The sequence below is a fragment of the Ursus americanus genome, chromosome 24 (assembly GCF_024610735.1).
Source record: "Ursus americanus isolate L20-20 chromosome 24, mUrsAme1.1.p, whole genome shotgun sequence".
Taxonomy (NCBI): Eukaryota; Metazoa; Chordata; class Mammalia; order Carnivora; family Ursidae; genus Ursus; species Ursus americanus.
The window spans coordinates 46,367,560-46,374,755 of NC_142150.1; positions in this window are offsets into that span (position 1 = coordinate 46,367,560).

A 7,196-nucleotide genomic window follows, 5' to 3' on the forward strand; every position below is an offset into this window, starting at 1 on the left:
CGGGTTTTTAGAAGATCTCCTTCCCCCAACAAAACACCTTCCACTGAACTGGCCACAGTCTCTCAAACCTGATTAATAACACTTATACTTTCATATTACTTCCAACTCCTGAAACACAAGATGGTTGTGCAAAAAAAAAAAAAAAAAGAAACTCAAAATACAAGCGAAGATGTTAAAATAACCAATAAATCCCATCACACAATGGTAACATTTTGATTAATCTCTCCCCATCTTAGCTGTCCCCCTAGATAGCTATATTTCCTTTTAAATTATAATCTCTGTGGAAACCTGGGTTTCAGGTATTTTCGCCGAACTTTGATCCATGTCATGAAAGAGGCTTAATTGAAGAGGAGACTTTACAGCCTTACCCAGTCTCAAAACACAGCTGGGCACCTGCTCCTTCTGCCGTCCGGCCTCTTCGGACGGCAGATCGCTCACCGCTCCTGGCTGCTCTGTGTCCGGCCGCCGCACTGGATGTTCCCGTGCATTTCTCTCGTCTTTGTGGGTTTCACAGTTGGAAGGGGCATTCCATTTATTGCTTGAATTTGCTTTTAGTGAGAGGGTGATCCTTTGTTACTTTACTATTAATTATATTTTCTTTGAATTTTGTATTGCTTTGGGAAGTTGTTTACATATTGAGGAAATACATTTCTAGTCCTCCAACAATGTAGCTTGTTTTCCACAGGTGTTTATGTGGGAGTTCAGGTCAGGATATAGTAAGTTATTTAGTTAGTTAGTTAGTTAGTTAGTTGTTATTTTAGAGAAAGTGTGAGAGCAGGGGGGACAGAAGGAGAGGGAAAAGGGAAGCGGGCTTGATCCCAGGACCCTGAGATCATGACCTGAACCAAAACCAAGAGTCAGAGGCTTAGCCAACTGAGCCACCCAGGCGCCCCTAGGAAATTTTTAAACAAACAGCAGCTGTCTGTGCAGCCAGGACACCCCTCCCAGCACAGCCTTCCGACGGGGGCTGGGTCTGAAGCTGGAGCGGTCCGCGAACACAGCTCACACGGCCCGCCAGGTGCAGTGAGCCCCAGGTGGGGACATCCAAGGACCACAGGGTGACAGCAGAGCCTGGCTGGTCTAACAAAGCTCTCCCCCTGCCAGGGCTGCCAGGCAGCAGCGGGGGGCACGGAATATCTGCCCAGCCCCCACCCACCAAAGCTTGCAGCCCCGCCCATAGACACCGGCCATAGAAAACAAGAAATGTCCCATTCTGTTTCCACATAAGCGGAGAGTCTAGGCAGGACTGCCCAAACCTGAGAAAGGTAAAAGGATGTCCTGATCCCCTTGCACACAAGCCGTAGAAAAAAGAAGAGGGAGCAAGTAAACAGAAGACACATCAGTCTAAGCACCGTCTAGGAAACAAAATGCGTTTCCTACAACTGGTCGAGCTATGTAGCCAATGAAAGTAGGCGTAACAGTTTTCACAGGGCTCGCAGATGACACAGTAGCACTGAAGAACAGTGTGAGAAGGAGGACTGGCTCCTTTGGGCAAACACCCAGGAGTGCAATCACTGGGTCGTAGGGTAGCTCTATTTTCAACTTTCTGAGGACCCTCCATACTGTTCCACAGTGGCCGCCCCAGCTTGCGTTCCCACACAGTGTAAGAGGAAGGTGCCCCTTTCTCCGCATCCTCGCCAACACCTGTCGTTTCCCAGTTTGTTCATTTTAGCCATTCTGACCAGAGTGAGGTGGTGTCTCCCTGTGGTTTTGACTGTATTTCCCTGATGCCCAGGGTATGTTTTCATGAGTCTGGTGGCCATTCGTATGTCTCCCTTGGAGAAATATCTTTGCACGCCTTCTGCCCATTTCTTGACTGGAATTTTTTTGGGTAGGGGGAGGTTGAGTTTAACAAGTTCTTTATAGAGTTTGGATACCAGCCCTTTATCTGATAAGACATTTGCACGTATCTTCTCCCATTCTGTAAGCTGCCTTTTAGTTTTGTTGACTGTTTCCTTTGCTTTGCAGAAGCTTCTTATCTTGATGAAGTCCCAATAGTTCATTTTTGCTGTTGTTTCCCTTGCCTTTGGAGACGTGTTGACGTGGATGGAACTAGAGGGTATTATGCTCAGTGAAATAAGTCAGTTAGAGAAAGACAAAGACCATATGATCTCACTCATGTGGAATTTAAGAAACAAAACAGATGAACATAGGGGAAGGGAAGGAAAAATAAAATAAGACAAAATCAGAGAGGGAAACAAACCATAAGTGACTCTTAACTGTAGGAAACAAACTGAGGGTTGCTGGAAGGGAGGGGGTGGGGGGCTGGGGTCACTGGGTGACGGGCATTAAGGAGGACACGTGATGGAATGAGCACTGGGGCTTACACGTAACTGATGAATCACTAAATTGTACTCCTGAAACTAATAATACACTCTATGTTAACTACATTGAATTTAAATATAGAATGGAAAATACATGAAAGATTAAAAACTAAAGGAAGAAGGCCTGAGAGCATCAGCTGGGCACCAGCGAGCACCCCCACGAGGCTGGAGGAGGCAGAGAGCCCGCAGCACCACAGGGGCGGCCAGGGGCTGAAGAGCGCACAGAAAAGGAAATCGTGAGAAGTTCCCAGTGCAGAGAGAGGGGCCGACGGAGGCGGAGGGTGCGATGATACAGCCCCCGGAGAAGTGGGGAAGACCTGGGTCAGTGGAGCTGAACCAAGCTAAAAATACAGGAAGCCCTCCGTGGCCTGAGGAAGATCTGAACGTTTAATCTGAAAGAGTGACGTGTTGGGGCGCCTGGGTGGCTCGGTCGATTGATCAGACTCTCGATTCCGTCTCGGGTTACGATCTCGGGGTCGTGAGATCGAGCCCCTCGGGTCTGCTTGGGATTCTCTCTCTCCTTCCCTCCTCCCCACTCTCTCTTTCTCTAAGGTAAATAAATAAATCTGAAAAAAAAAAAGGAGTGACATGTTCTGGGAAAAAATGAAGGCCGAATGCTGCAGACTAAGACATAATGATTATCGAGTTACAGAATTCTGAAGATTAACCCCCCAAAATGTTGCCAAAACAGCAAATTCCCAGGCCTCCGTGGCATGGGTGGGGTGGGAGGACATCTGGCTGGCTGCAGATGTCCTCCCAGAGCGTCGCCAGCCCAAACACATTGGAGCAGTATCTACAAACACCTGATAAAAGCTAAGCGCGCCCCTGGGATGCTGTGTGTGTCTCTGCAAAACACCATCCCATCAAAGGAGAACAGGCAGGCGGCCCCAAACATGTCTGAGCCCACAGCACCCCCGGGCGCCCTGATCAAACGGTACTAGAGGCCATTGGCCTGGGACCGACTCCAGGGGAGGAAGGGCGGCGGGGAAAAGCACGGGGGAGACAGCCATGAGCGCAGAATCCCACAAAACAAGGATTAACATGGAGCAATTGCAGGGGTTATGGCTGCACCAGAGACCTTAACTGTAATCCTTGAGTGCAGATTACGGACCACAGGACCTCCCTTCCCGGCTCCAGTTCTTCTTCTATCTTCCAAGAGAGCAGGGGGATTAGAGTCGGCTGGGATCACAAGTTCCTTTGAAACTGTGTCTTGTTTGCTTCCTTGCTGGTTGTGACCTTCCTGCCTCTCTGACAAGGTGGGGGCTGAAGCCCCTCTCGATTTTCCCATATCCCTTCTTTCCCCTAAAAAAGAGCCCACCGTGCACTTCAAATATGTGCATGCAGGTGGGTCCATGTGGAGGAACAAATGTAGTGTCATTTGTATGTTCTTAGTTTTAAACTGACACGGAGGTCAGCTCCAGGTCTACGTCAGCCCCTCCTCTTGCAGAGTCCTGCATTTTTTAAATTAAGCCACATTTCTTTACATAAATCTAGCCCATGTTTTCTCTGATATGCAGTTTGCTAGCATAAGCACATGCCTCATTCTGCTTATTCTCTTCGTTTTGGACACCGTCAGTGCTCCCAGCTGGGCCTGACCATGGACTGGCCACTGGGAGCATTGTCCTATGTGGCCACCACTCCAGGGTGTAGGCCGAGAGGTGCCTGGGGCTGGTCACCTGGAAAGGGGCTCAGTGCTGGGACCGACCCACGAGGTTTGCTGGCAGGGTTAAGCGCAGCACCTTATAGCAAGCCCTGCGAGTATCTCCTGACACACAGAGAAATGCCATGTGTGTGATCTCCTACAATCATTATCCACCGTGGGCCAAGTGCCCGCCACCCCCCATCTCCTTGCCTGTCCCACCTCGGCCCTGCCCTGATTTATCACTGAGGTGACGGGTGGGCTCTCCCTTCCTCATGATCTGTGAAACCTCATTCTTCCAGGTAATTCAAGAATTAGCAACAATTCTCCCATAACCTTCTGGGATTGTTAGAATTGCATCGGCTTCCTAGGTTGCTTTGGAGAGAATGACACTTTTCTTTCCTTTGCTCCGTTGTTGTCAAGGAAGTGTTTATGCCCTTGAGGTCTTGGCTGGGAGCAGTCCCGCTTTTGTTGCTCTTGTGCAAATGTCCTCTCACCTGGAACCTCCTGATGCAGAATACTGAGGAATTCTGCAGCCTGGCTCAGCTCTTTTATCCCGATTTTCTCTCTGTCCATTCTGGTTGCTCTTCTTTGGAGATGCACACGTCATCTGCCAACCACCGACTCGTCTTTTTCCCACAGTCATGAGGGACATGTCTTCATCCTACATATAAATGTAGAGGGGATGTGTCTGTTTCTTCACCACATGTGTGGGGATTGCACAGGCAGCTTTTATCGAGTTCTTAAAGAAGATTCTTCTCTCGTCTCTCCACTTAGGGGCAGAAAAGGCATCAGTTGTTCACTGACCCTTTTCTTACACCTGCTGAGATGACTGTGTAAATTCTTCTCACCTTTGAGCCACATGGTGACGAGTTACACTGATGTAGTTTCTGACGGCGAGTCGCCTCAGTCGTTTTACAGTGAGCCCTCCTCGACTATGACTGGCTGTTTTCAATAACCTACCTGATTGTTCCAATATTTGATTTAGAAATTGTGCGTTTTTATTCATAATGCAGCGGATCTGCAATTTTTCTTTTGTTTTACAGAGCTTGCCTGATTTTGAAATGGAAGTTGTAATAGCTTCGGGAGAGAGCTTGCCCAGCTTCCCATCCATCTCATTCCCAACATTTGAAGAGGGGCTGTTGGAACTCATCAGTAAAGCTCTCTGGGTCTGGGGCTTTCCAGGGCTTAATATTTCCGGTGATAATTTCACTGTCTTTGATGGTTATTGATCTGTTCAAGTTTTCAGTATGTGTTCATGTGAATTTTACCATTTCATTTTTTTTCCAGAAATGTATCCATTTCTTCTAGATTTCAAATTACCAGAAAATCTGCTCCCCAAATTCCTTTTTGTAATATCTGCTACATGCAGATTATTCAACCTTGCTCAGCTTGTATTTTGTTTATCTGCATCTTGCTTCCTCTTCTGTGGCTCAGTTTTTTGGCTATCTCCCTTATTAATTTTTTCAAAGACACTGCTCAAAGTTCACTATCACTCAGTTGTTATTTTTGTTTTGCTTCTTCCTTATGGTTTTGGTTCCATTCTGTGCTTTTCTAGCATCTTTATTTGAATGCTTGCCTTGTTTCATTCTTTTCTGTCAAGCTCTTAATCTTCATGGATGGCCCTGGCTCAGGATCTCTCCTGAGGTTCTCAGCAAGGCTTCGGCTGGGGCTACATCATCTGAAGGCTTGAGTGGGGTTGGAGGAGCCATTTCCAAGATGGCGCCCCACATGGCTCTTGGTCTCAGCTCTTCACCATGTGGGCCTCTCTGTAGGCTGTGACATGGCAGCTGGCTCCCCCCAGCAGGGTTAATGACAAGTGAGAGATTACACTGCCTTTCGTGACCTCTTCTCTGATTCACACACCATCAGTTTATTCCAAGTGAATCACTATGTTGTTGGTATTCTCATCTGCAGCCCTGTCCCCAGGTCTTCAGGTCACTTTTCCTTGCTCAGCTAACTCACTTAGCACTTCACCAACTGACACCATATTGCCCTGGCACCTTTGCTTTCCTCTAATTGTGGGGGAGGTGAGAAAACCCATGTGATCAATCCTGCAAGCTTCATGGGAAGCCCACAGTTACTATCTGGGGGAAATGGCTCCCCTCACTTGGAATCTCCTCTTCTAGTGGGTGCCTGATCTGCAGCTACAGACCACGGATGGACGTCAGGTCCTACATGAATTCTCGCAAGTTTTATGCAAAATTCTATGTTTATGTGCATATGTATAGACTTGTCTAAGGAGACCCTCATTTGAATTTTAAAGAGGGGTATATGAACCACAAGTACTTAAGAATGGGTCTACAAGTGTGGTCCCCAACATGGATCACAGAAAAGCATATTAATACATAGTTGCGTTTCAGCTTCAAAAATGTGAAAAAATTTAGGCAATATGCAATATATGACTGGATAGATCATATATATATTACAGAACTACACCTATTTCAGGCATGCATGGTGTTTAATAAAAGCTGTTTTTGAGGAGTTTCCCATCACAAAGGACAGGGTCCCCCGCCGTGTTGATAGTTCAGCTGGAACATTTTAGAAGCCTCTCCTAACAAGTTTGCCCACTAAATGGAGACACCCCAGGATCCTAGAAGTCCAGAAGGGGAACCCCAGCTCATTACCTGAGTCCTACCCTGATCCTGGGTCCTATCCTGATCCTGAGTCCTATCCTGATACTGAGTCCTATTTTAGCCCTGGATCTTATCCTGATTTTGGGTCCTATTCTGATCCTGAGTCCTGTCCTGATTCTGAGTCTTCTCCTGATCCTGAGTCCTTTCCTAGTCCTGGGTCCTATCCCGATATTGAGTCCTATTTTGATCCTGAGTTCCATCCTGATCCTGGGTCCCATCCTGATTCTGAATCCTGAATCCTTATTCTAGTCCTGAGTCTTATCCTGATCCTGGGTTCTGGCCTGATCCTGAGTCTTATTCTGATCCTGAATCCTATCCTAATCCTGAGTTCTATCCTAATCCTGAGTCCTGTTCTGATCCTGAGTCTTATTCTAATCCTGAGTCCTAACCTGACCCTAGGTTCTGTCCTGATCCTGGGTCCTGTCCTGATCCTGAGTACTGTTCTTTTTTTTTTTTTTAAGTTTATTTATTTGAGGGAGAGAGAGAGTGGGAACATGAGCAGAAGAGGAGCAGAGCTAAGCAGGGAGCCCAACATGTGGCTCAGTTTCAGGACCCTGAGATTATAACCTGAGGTAAAACCAAGATTTAGACGCCTAA